This window comes from Danio aesculapii, chromosome 1, assembly GCF_903798145.1.
Source record: "Danio aesculapii chromosome 1, fDanAes4.1, whole genome shotgun sequence".
NCBI classification, from domain to species: domain Eukaryota; kingdom Metazoa; phylum Chordata; class Actinopteri; order Cypriniformes; family Danionidae; genus Danio; species Danio aesculapii.
The window spans coordinates 60,016,653-60,029,711 of NC_079435.1; the positions used below are offsets into that span (position 1 = coordinate 60,016,653).

Below are 13,059 nucleotides of genomic sequence, written 5' to 3' on the forward strand. Positions count from 1 at the left end.
TACTTATTTACCTGCGCATTACATACAGATAACCTTAAAATTGAAAGCTCTGTGCAATACTTTATTTGTTTTCATCAATTTTTAAACTATTGTTTTTTATTTTGCTTTAATTATTTGGTAAGCGAGGGAATATTTAATATTAATGATAATAAAATGATTATTATTACTAATATAAATATAGAATAACAATAAATGACTAAAATATAAATAAAATTTATAATGATTCAATTATTATTATTCATATAATTTAAATGTGAAATTGTTATAATATTAGAAATATTAGTAATAATAACAAAATGCATTATTGTTTTATAAATAATATAAATATAGAACACATGACCAGGTCTGCAGAAATGAGCAGCATGAACATTTTGCCTGTTATCATGTACATATTTGTATAGCATGAGCAAGAAATTCTTTAGGGTTTGGACTGGATTTGTTGACAAAATGAATATTAAAAAATCAAGAAAATAAAATAAAAAACTAGAGAGATAATACAATAATAATAAAAAAATTAAGTGAACAACCTATAACTATATAAAATGTTTTATTTTGCTTTAATAATTTGGGAATACTGAATATTTAAATGAGGGAATATTTAACATCAACTATAATAAAAAGTACTATTATTATTACTAAATAATATAAATATAGAATAATAACTATTATATATAAAATTGAAGTCAGAATTATTAGCCCCCCTTTTTGTTTTTTTCATTTTTTAAAATATTTCCCAAATGATGATTAACAGAGCAAAGAAATTTTCACAGTATTTCTGATAATATTTTCTCTTCTAGAGAAAGTCTTATTTGTTTTATTTTAGCTAGAATGAAAGGAGTTTTTAATTTTTTAATAAACATTTTAAGGTCAATATTATTAGCCCCTTTAAGCTAATTTTTTCCCGATAGTCTACAGAACAAACCATCATTATACAATAATTGCCTAATTACCCTAACCTGCCTAGTTAACCTAATTAACCTAGTTAAGCCTTTAAATGTCACTTTAAGCTGTATAGAAGTGTCTTGAAGAATATCTAGTCTAATATTATTTACTGTCATCATGGCAAAGATAAAATAAATCAGTTATTAGAGATGAGTTATTAAAACTATTATGATTAGAAATGTGTTGAAGAAATCTGCTCTCCGTTAAACAGAAAATGGGGGAAAAAATAAACAGGGGGGCTAATAATTCTGACTTCAACTGTATATTGATTAAATTATTATTTATATAATTAAAATATAAGTAAACCTAATAAAAACCAAATGTATTATTGTTTGGGCAGCACGGTGGCGCAGTGGGTTTCCTCCGGGTGCTCTGGTTTTCCAAACAAAGTCCAAAGACATGCGCTATAGATGAATAGGGTGAGCTAAATTGTCTGTAGTGTGTGAATGGAAGTGTATGGGTGTTTCTCAGTGATGGGTTTCAGCTGGAAGGGCATTCACTGCGTGAAACGTGCTGGATAGGTTGGCGGTTTGTTCCGCTGTGGCGACCCCGGATTAATAAAGTGACTAAGCCGAAAAGAAAATGAATGAATGAATGTATTGTTTATTAAATAATAATATAAACATAGAATATATAATCCATTCAGTTAACATAACCAGGTCTGCAGAAATGTGTAGCACTAACATTTTGCATGTTATCTTATACATATCTGTATATGAGACCAAGAAAGCCATTAAGGTTTGGACTGGATTTGCAGACAAATTGAACATTGGAGCCTTTTCACAAGACTGTTATGACACATTTAACATTCATCAGCATCTTAAATCCTTAAAAGTTTTTAAGATTTAGATTTTATAGTACATTTATATGATATCATATAATCTTAAAGATAATTACGGCTTATGCGAGGTGTTTGTAATGCAGTGTCTATGTGTGCGGGACAGTAAATCTGACGTTATTCTCTCTCCTGGCTGCCGTTATCAGTCTCACACTATTGTTTTCCTTTTTCTGAAAGTCTTAATAACACCATCGGGGAGTTTTTCTGTCATTATTTTAGCAAATAGGATTGTAAATAAATGATTTGCTGTACTCTCACATTCACTGCACTCCGAGTTTACCAACTATGATGACTTCAATGCTACTGCGAAAGTGAAAAGGCTCCATTAAGAAACCATAAAAAAAAAACAGAGAGATAATGCCATAATGATAAAAAAAAAACAAGTGAACGACCCTTTAAAGCATTCATCAAATGTTCGTCCCACACGTTTCTCCTCAGTGCTTTTATGCCTGCCAGTGTTGTTGACTAGAACAACAGTAGATCACCGCAAACACGTCAGAGGCATCAATACAACACGTGTCTCCTGACATTTTATGGCCTTCATCACCGTATTCTGTAGCGTTGGCTGATGAGTTTTAGCGTCACGCAGACAGAGCGAGGCCAGCGGCGTCTCTTAACACCACTGAAGTGCCTGCAAATGACAGGAAGTGAACAACAGGCCATGAGCATCAGTGAGTCACTCGCTTCGAGAGCTTCACCGGCACATCAGACCAACACCGACACACCTAATTACAGCACAATCAACTGCGTATATCCTACAACCGCAGAGAAGCCCAGAGATATCTCACATTTTATAAAGAAACAGATACAGTTGAAGACAGAATTATCAGCCCTCCTGAATTATAATAAAATATTTTTCTCCCAAATTCTGTTTAATGGAAAGAAGATCTTTTTCAACACATCTCTAATCATAATAGTATTAATAACTCATCTCTAATAACTGATGTCTTTTATCTTTGCCATGATGACAACAAATAATATTTGACTAGATATTTTTCAGGATACTAGTATTAACATGACATTTAAAGGCTTAACTAGGGTAAAGTTAGGGTAATTAGGCAAGTCATTGTACAGGGCTCGAAATTGCGACTGTTTTGGTAGCATATGCGGCTGAAATTTTATCTATGTGACCTCAAAATATATTTGTGAGCATTTGTGCGAGTGCATAAAACTGTTGAGTGCAACCAGTTTTTACTGCTAAATGTTCATGGCGTGCGCAGATTTAGGACACATTCACGCAGAATGCATCTTTGCACTTGAAACGCAGCGCTCAGGAACAGTTTAAAACTGTTGTCATGTCAACTTTCTGCAGTAAACAAAGTCTGCAATGCTTGCCCCGCCTTTGTGCTCTTCTTATTGGCCCACTGCTCTAGAACTGAACGTGAATGGATTGGTTAAAATCAGCTGTCAATCACTCAGTCAACGCCTTCTGCTTTCAGATGACAGAGAGAGCTGCAACCGCGAAAATGTAAAGCGTTGAAGATGAGAATGCAAACAACACTGACAGATTTTGTTTTAGGAACCACCTAAAGCTACAAATAATGGCACATCTGATTACTGATCATGTAGTGAATGTTAATCCACCATCTACACTTATTGAAAAGTGGATAAAAGACTTTCACTGGCTTCAAGTCCGCTATGAAAATAACTAAAGCATTCACTGTAAAGTCTGTGGGACGGAATTTTCAGGTAACTGTTTGCCACATCTACACATTTTAAGCACGAGAGGTTCTGTTTAATCCTTCATTTAATCGGCAGCCGTGCAAGTGGCAGCTATATGTGAAATTTAACACCACGTACACCATCGCAAAAGAGCTTGCACTGACTGAGATTAAACTAATATTGCAGCTCATGAAAAGAGCGGTATTGCTATTAAAATGATGTATACAAATAATAAGGTATATGTCAAAAGGATCTGTGCATTATCAGACACCACTTGTGAGAACACAGTACAGTTATCGGTAACAGATTCATTCATGTCAAGCGGTGCCTGCACGGCCGGTGAGCGCTCCGTGTATCTTTTGGTCACTCGATTATGTTATAAAAATGTATTTTCTTGTGATAACGGGATTTCGTTGAGACATGTTTTCCTCATGCATGCATATATATTTTTTGCTTGTTAGTTTTGATTAGTGTTGTTTTAAATGTAGTAAATCTGTTTATATAAAACTTAGTAATGGTGCTCATAATTAGTGGGTGCGACTAGACTGTGGCTGGTGCGCCTACATTTTAAAGTTACTGTAGGAGCACCAGTGCTACCAAGCAAAAAGGTTAATTTCTAGTCCTGTTGTATGTGGTTTATTCTGTAGACAATCCAAAACAAATACTGCTTAAGGGGGCTAATAATATTGACCTTAAAATGATTATAAAAAATTAAAAACTGCTTTAATTCTAGCCGAAATAAACCAAATAAGACTTTCTCCAGAAGAAAAAATATTATCAGACATACTGTGAACAATTCCTTGCTCCGTTAAACATCATTTGGGAAATATTTCATAAATAATTCACAGGAGGGCTATTAATTGTGACTTCAGCTGTATAAGATACAGCGCTAGCCAATAAAAAGCATACAGGATCCCCAAAATCCCTCAGACTCTTATAGTGGGGCAAAACTCTCCCCCCTTTCTTCACGCTGTCAGCTCAGCGTCACATTGGACCCGTCTGTAACCGTATACACACACTGCCAATTAGCATCCCCACCTGTCGTGCCGGTTCAGCGGTGCGGCGTCTGCTGGGTGTGAAATTGGCCACAGCCGATCTGGATTTCATCCGTGAACTTGCTAAACCCCTGCTGCGTCCCAACCTCAGCCGGCCGTGACCTCCAGCGATACACACCGGACACGTCACATCCGCTTCTGCCCCGCTTACAGAGAGATTTAACTGGATATGGCGGTGTGTGTGAGGTCAGGAGGGGATATGGACTTGTTTTAATGCATGCTGCATTAAAGAGAAGTAATGCATTTATGATCTTTGACTATGCAGCTCTGTTCCAAGCCCTGCTGTCTACACTGTAAAAAGTGCTACACTCACAAAGTTGGTTTTATATACTTTAAATAATTGCAATCTAGTTAATTATATTTGTTTTATACAAAAAAATATCAATTTGCTTATTCTTTACTTAAAGTAGATCCGTTTTTATATAACAGTATATTTTAAATAAAACTAATGCAATTTATTTGAGTAGATTTTTGTATGTGGTTATTGTGTAGAATAAATGTTATAAAAGTGAGTTGACACAGACAATTTATTAGAGCAGCTGTCGATGTCTGCAGGTCTGTTCATCAAACGTGATTTTAATAATTCTGCGTGACCCCATTTTCACTGCCCGCCACTTTCCAGACACACGCAGCATCTACAAGGGGCGACATTTACTGCTCGCAGCAGCGGATCTGATTAACACGGTAAGTTGCAAATGTAGCCGAATGATAATTGTAAAGTCATGCTAAACTGCCGACTTCACTAGGCAGGTGAGGTTTTAGCTTGTAAATTGTACTGTAACGTCAGATAACAGACTGCTCTCACATGAAAAGCTAAGTTGGCTAACGCTAACCAACGCTAGTTCATGCTAACGATTAAAAGTGATTGTCCTGAGAAAAAAAATGTTAAAGTAGTTTTAAAACACTTAGTAGGTATAACTAACGTTACAGAACGGATTAACAAGGTCTCTGGTGGGCGGTCGGGGGGTAGGTGCAGTTTGCTAGCGCTAACTTGGGTAGCTAACCGAAGTTATTATCAGCACATTAAGGATGCATATTAAATGCAGAAACGTATGGAACGGTTAAGTAGTTTGTGTTTAGCGTAACATTAAGTAGCTTAAGGTTTGTGTTTTAGAGATTTAGTCCATAAGTTTTTTGTTAATACTGCAATGTGAATAAATTACAGATTTATAATTTATTTGAACTTAAATTACATTTATGTTTACAGAACCATTTAAAATGTATGCACCTCATTCTAAAATGCATTTTCTTGGTCTTTAGATACCAAAGTGATTTAGTTGATTTTGTTAAGAAAAACATTAGGTATAATTACAGCTATAATTATTTGCAGGCAAGTAAAACATGGGTAAAATTGCAAACAATAGTGGGCTCCATAGAATTACATTTGATATCTGAAGATTTTTTTGTATGTGTGCAATGAACAAACAGTAAAAAATATCCTAATGCATTTTCTTATTATCTGTCAGTCTTTCACTAAAGCTAACTGAAAACACTGATTCACTGAACTGTCAGTTGCCAGTAACATTAAATTTGGAGAAATGGTCAATTAAAAGTAGATTCAGCAAAAATGTAATGTAAACTTTAATGTAATATGTAAAATGGCAATGTATTCATTTAATTTTGTATTATGACTTATGCAAAGTTTGGTGCAAAATGAAGATGACAGTGAAATCATAGATTTTTATATTCGCCATGACATACATATTTTTATGCTTTATAAGTTGCAAAAATAAACTGAAAATGTAATACCTAAATTTAAATAATTCCTTGATTGACAGGCAACCAAAATACCATACACTGTTACACTGAATAAAATCACAGTTTTCTTTAGAATTTGATTCTTAAAAACACCTGGAATAATGCAAGTACACAATAACCTATATAACCTTTTTTTTTAATACAGAAGTTTAACTAAGGTACATTTTAACTGATAAACTAAGGTGTTTCATCCATGTATCATTCTCACTGCACTTTTGTAACTTGACTTGTAGTTTATGTAAGATATTTGCTATTTAGTATTCAGCTATTTAATATTATTTAGTATCAACCACCTGAACTCCTGTTTCTTTTTTCTCTCCACCAATAGAGATGTGTGGAATCAGAGGTGCATGCGGCTGCCCACGGGAAAAATTTGCCATCAGCCCAACACAGTTTGGATAATCATAGGACTGTCAGAGGTTTACCAAACCTGTCAAATGCATGATGGCTCCTGTTTGGACTTACTGATGTCCTCGACTTACATCAAAACTGTATACATTATTTGACATGTATCAGAGACTCTTTGTGGGACTGGACCTTATGCATCCTAAATCTTCATCAAAGTATGCAGATCTCCTTACTGAGTTGTCTTAGATGATTTCTCAGTAGGATCTGGCATTATTAATGTTTTTATTTATGTATTGTGTATGTGCAGGCACATTAATGGCCTGTTTTGTAGTCACTTTTAAAAGGGACACTGGTTGACATTGAATAAATGCTATGGTCTTTAATCCATCTTCCCATTCTTGTTTAATTGTTATTGACCTTAAAGTCTGTTTATCTGTTTTTACTTAATCACTGTATATTGTGCGTAGAATATAGAAATGAAGATTTATTTTCTGAGGTTACAGCCAGAAGTCAATTGAATTTATTTTAAATGACATATGCATGGTTAATTTTATTTAGATAATAAAGTTCTTAATACCTAATTAAAATAGGTTCAGGCAACATATAGCAATGTATAAATAAGTTAGGTTTAACAAAAAAAGTAAGTTTATCTGATTTGAGTAATTTTAGAAATATTAGTTGGCTCAACTTAATTTTGTTACATTTGTTTTAAGCAATGTTTTAGTGTTTAATATACTTAAAAAAGGCTGGAAGTTAATTCAATCTAAAACGTCCGATGCAGCCACTTGCCTCACTTTTTATAAGTTAGATCTAGGTCATACTTTTTACAGTGTATGTAGGTTGCAATCTTCTAAGAAATGATTCAAATTAATAAGGAACGTTTTAGTATATGCAGTATATTTAAAATTATACACTAGAGTCTATTCTGTTTACCAAAGCTGTATTGATTAAATCAGAAACACAGTAAAAAAGTAATGTTATTATAATTGTTACAATTATATTCTTTTAGATAGCTGTTTAACATTGTTTTAAATGTATTAAAATGTAATTTGATCTAATCTAATATGCTGATTTGATAATCAAGAAGTATTTAATATTATCAATGATAAAAAATAAGTTGTACTTCTTTAGATTTCTATAGAAAACTGTAATTTTTAAAATAATTTGTTGGACAAAAAAGAACAGTATTTATTTTAATATTGTACATTTAAAAAAATATTTGTCTTTACGGTCACTTTTAAAGGCATCTTTAATTTCTTACATTTCTATTGGTCAGCAACAATACTCAGGTGGGCTGTGGTGTTGACACGATGCTCAATTGGTACTAATGAGTCCAAAGTGTGCCAAGAAAATATCCCCCACACCATTACACCACCACCAGCCTGAACCGTTGATACAAGCCAGGATGGATCCATGCTTTCATGTTGTTGAGGCCAAATTCTGACCCGACCATCCAAATGTGGCAGCAGAAATTGAGACTCATCAGACCAGGCAACGTTTCTCCAATCTTCTATTGTCCAGTTTTGGTGAGCCTGTGTGAATTGTAGCCTCAGTTTCCTGATCCTAGCTGCTGTAGCCCATCCGCCTCAAGCTTGGACGTGTTGTGTGTTCAGAGATGCTCTTCTGCAGACCTCGGTTGTAACAAGTGAAAATCCCAGTAGATCAGCAGTTTCTGAAATTCTCAGACCAGCCCATCTGGCATCAACAACAATGCCATATTCAAAGTCACTTAAATCCCCTTTCTCAGCAGCCGCCGACTTGCCACGCCGGTGTGTGTACCCTGATAGAAACCTATGTTTAGAACTCTAAAATGCATGGTGCTGCATGGCACGACTGCGCGTCGCTGAGCAGTGCTTCTGGTGTGCGACCTGCTTCGTGGCGCAACGCTCTTGCCGCAGCACCAGTGGCACCGGAATTCATATGCTGATTTGTTCCGGTGCATACCAGTTACAAAAGGTATGGCACCGGGTTTCGGTACCCAACCCTTATCGTGATGGACGATACGTTTAGATGTATTAGTGTAAAAGACGTATTAGTGTAAACGGGGCAGTGCGATGGGGCAGAGGATCGTGACGCCGGCTCAGCATCGTGATGTCTATCGGCCATTGGTGATGGAATCGTCTATCGACCCAACCCTATTGGTGATTCCTAATATGAAATTTAATCGTACGCTTAGCAAGCAATTTTGGAGAATTTGAAGTTTCCCCATTCAAACAGAATGCTCGAACATGCTGCCCGTTTCAAAGATGGAGTGAAATGAATTTGGGACTTTGACTATGAACACTTTTTGATTCGCAACAACTGTAGACTTTTATTCAATAGACCAATCGTTCATTCACAGAATATTTAAATAATAAACAGCAGGATCCATCTTCATTTCAACAGTTTTTATTTTTAATTAATAAATAGTAAAGACTGAAGGTGCAAACACACAGAAGACCACCGAGATGACCTTATGAAGGTATGATCGCTGCCAGAAATCGCTCTGTGCTATATTTAAAAAGCATCTGTCTGCGTTAGTAATAATTCTTTAGTGGCCATGGCTTCAGCAAACTGAATGAAATGAAAATGAAAGTCTTATTTCTACCAATGCCTTTTATTCCACTGCAAATCCCACAGTATTTTTAAGCATTTGCTTGATTCCTCCCCAAACACTAGTTGTAATTATAGCACATTTGTTTTTCTGCCACATAAAAATGACTTGAATGAGACGTTTCAAGAGATCTCAAACAACTATTAATGTTGTGTAAAATAAACCCTCTGTAAATGTCTGTGTGTGTCTTTTAATAGTGAAACGCTCCAACGGTGAAGACCTGAAGGCATCTCTCACATGGGCGTTCAGGTGACAGGGTTGTTTTCCCAGAGGCGCAGGCATTTCTCAGGCGCACCGAGCACCAAACTGACAGATATCTGTGGCTGACAAACTAGCCAATCATGAAGCCTTCAGTTATGACATCATAAAACAACCGCCGTACAAGCGTGAAACATATTGAACCATCAATCCTGCAATCAGAGCGTGAACTCTATTATGTTTTGTGCTAAAGCCCACACACACACACACACATACACACATACACATCACTGGCATTTACTCAGAAATGCTGCATTAAATTAATAACAACATATTCATGCTATTGTTGCCAGAGGATGCCAAGCGGTTGCTAAGGTATTTGCTGAATAATTGCTTAATGCTCTTTTGTTATGACAAAAATACGCACACAGATTTATTTTTGGTTTTGATCAACATGTTTAGAGTTTAAACTAGTTAAATATTGTATAAAATACTATATAAGCAATAAATACTTAAGAAACATTCAGCCAATATAATTTATTCAATAAAATAATAATAAATGTAACAAATCTATTTTCATTTTAAGTTTGTTTGATTGATTTATGACTGATATTTGATTTAGAATGAATTGTTGTTATTAAACTAATAAATCTGAGCATAAATTTGAGTATTGTCTTACGTGTTGTCTTCAGAGACCCATCAAATAAAGACATTTAGTAGTAAATATAAATATCCAGTTAAAAATGGTTCATTACGGTTTTTAAAATAAGTATTGGTCAAGCCAACTTTCATTACGTAAAGTCTATATATATGCTAATGTTTACCATCTTGTTTAAGGTTGTTAATGAGTTAATATTGCCTAAAGTTAATATGCAGCATCATTTTGAGAATGGGTGGCATGGTGGCTCAGTGGTTGGCACTGTCGCCTAACAGCAAGAAGGTCGGTGGTTCAAGTCCTGGCTGTATTGGATGCAGTGTGTGAGTGTATGGGTTTCCCAGTAGCAGGTTGCAGCTGGAAGGGCATCCACTGCGTAAAACTGGATTAGTTGGTGGTTCATTCAGGTGTGGCGGCTAAGCCAAAGTAAAACGAATGAATTCATGAATTTTGAGTATTTTATTATGTGGGAATACCACTGAACTTGCCAAATTCAGACAAGATTAATACATTAGGTTTAAAAATGTTAACATTTTGGTCAAACAAACTAACAACCAGGTAGTTTCTTATCAAAAAATGTGAATCTGAGAGATTATTTAACCAGTTTTATCCTGCACCAGATGATATAAATCATTCAAAATAAAACAAAAAAACAATACAGCAAGTAAAACAAAGGTTGGTCAACTGTTACATATTGTCTGACCTAAGAATGACGTCCTGTAGTCTAAAATAATTGGCATTTGGCATGAAATTGTGTATAAAGAAAATTATAAGGTATATTCCATATTACACTGTAATTCATTTTAAATATGTAGCAAGCAGGCAAAAGTCCTTTTGTTAGTGTATATTAAACTATTAAAATATACTATTAAATGCTACTTTACCTTTGAAAAGGTCAATATCCAAGGCATTAATCAGTCCATATACAAGTATAAATTAAGAATGAAGTCCTGTTTAGGCTTGGGTTGATAGACGATGCCATCGTCCATCGCCGATGGCTGATAGACATCACGATGCATCGCGATCCTCTGCCCCGCCCCAGTCGCAGCAATAAAAAAAAAATAGACACTTAAACCCCATTTACACTAATACGTCTTAGTTTTAAAATGGCATTTAGGAAGAAAACGATCCACATCCACACTGGCTCTCCGTCCACACTATACCACTGGAAACGTGCATCACGTAAGCACTCTAGCATATGCGCACGATTGAGCTCCAGGCAGAGAGCAGTGCACGTCGGACAGTTCATCAAGGATGTACCGCTGGATCTCGTCTCACTATAGTTGTTAAACGTGATATTTATTTCATCTTGTCTCTATCTAACGACTCTTCGATCTTTCGAATCTATCAGGTAACGTCTCAACAGCAGGTCAGTACACTGCTTCAGTCTTTCACACTTAGTAATTTTAGTGAACACCTCAGATACTGTTGATTGGTTGCTGTTGGTTGTGCACCTTTTTTACCAACCCAGTTTGTGGACGCCATTATAAGGACACAGATCACTCTGCCTATTCATGCCAGAGTCCTGAGGAAAAAGTGATTGACAGGTGGTCATTTGTGTGTAACTTCTCTTTATTTATTTATGATTTGGTTATGGGTAAAACAAAGACCATGCGGGTCAGGTAGTTGAAACGGTAGGCTACAAATAATTAATTCATTATAAATTAATTAATTATTCATAAATAATTCATTCACCGCCGCCTACAACGACGATGCCATCGTCCATCGTGATGTTTCACATTAGACATCATACGATGCCAAATTGGTCGACATCACCCAACCCTAATACTGTTATTTAAAATAATTAGTATTTGGCATAAATTTGCATATTTATCAAAAAAATAAAAACACTGGAGTTATATTTCATATTACACTGTAAAAATGGCTGGGTTCCTTCATGTTGACCCAACACAAATCAATTAAGGTAACTTAATATTAAATCTAATAAAAAACTTCAACATGAGTGTTATATTCCATATTATATTACACTATCAAATGCTACTTTACCTTTGAAAAGACTCCTTTCTTCTGAGACGCACCAAATGTTGACATTAATCAGTCAATATTGATACACAGTATAAATTAACCCAATCATCTGTCAAATTGTAATTAGGAGGTTGCAATAGCACTCAATAGCAAGCAGCACAAACCACTAATCAGCAGTGAAGCAAATATGCTGACCTGCGAGTCTGAACAGCAACGCAACATCAATGGATCTTCCTGAGCTTGCGGATGCACCATCCCACGGCACACAAGCTGGAAAACTGCCACTCACGTCGGCTAAACGATATTCACAAAGCGGCCCTCCAATTGGGAGTCCAACAGTAACTTAAAGGTTACAGCCTAATTAGATGAGGCTTCTGATTTCAAAGGCTCTGGGCTCATTAAAGCAGCTCGGCCTCTCGACAGCAGCTGCGGCCTCGCGCTCGGTGCGTCCCCGTCTCTGACACTACACCGAGGGGACCGCACAATAGGATCCGATCTACAGTAGGCCTGCACGATTAAAGTACACATGAAATCAAACTAACCATATTGATTTAGTTACCTCACAATGCTAGTTTTGTGCTGAACAATTAATCTGTGCATGTTATTAAGAAAAAGTATTTTTATTTTTTATTTTGGGGTGGGGGGGGGGGGAGAGATGGGGGTTCACCTTTATTTGAGAGGACAGGAAAGCATGGGGAGCAGAGAGAGGGGAAGGATCGGCATAGCACTGCAGGCGGAATCGAACTCGGGTCGCCGTGAGCACCAGAGTGCATGTGTCAACGCACTAACCACTACACCACTGGCGCCGACTGCCTTTGTAATCTTTGATTGAAATCTGAAAATGCACTTCCTGGTTTGTTTTAGTTAAATTGATAGATTAGGTCTGTCTGAGGTATTGGGCGTGACTAACATACTTAACCACACCCCTCCAGCTGTCAATATGACAACAAACAGAAATGGTTCAGAGGAGGAGTCTGTTAGGTTGTAATAACTCTCCCCAAACCTTTTTCCCCATCTTTCTGAA

General features: G+C 36.0%; 1 protein-coding gene and 1 long non-coding RNA gene across 11 annotated transcripts in view; one reads left to right on the plus strand and one right to left on the minus strand.

The window, feature by feature from the left end:
- mbnl2 (muscleblind-like splicing regulator 2) overlaps positions 1-13,059 on the minus strand; it is a 125,981-nt gene that overhangs the window by 67,390 nt on the left and 45,532 nt on the right. The window lies entirely within an intron of this gene.
- LOC130233401 (uncharacterized) lies at positions 4,781-6,972 on the plus strand. The gene is made up of 3 exons (XR_008838206.1): positions 4,781-4,813; positions 5,053-5,181; positions 6,584-6,972. It is a non-coding gene; the product is annotated as an uncharacterized LOC130233401 (long non-coding RNA).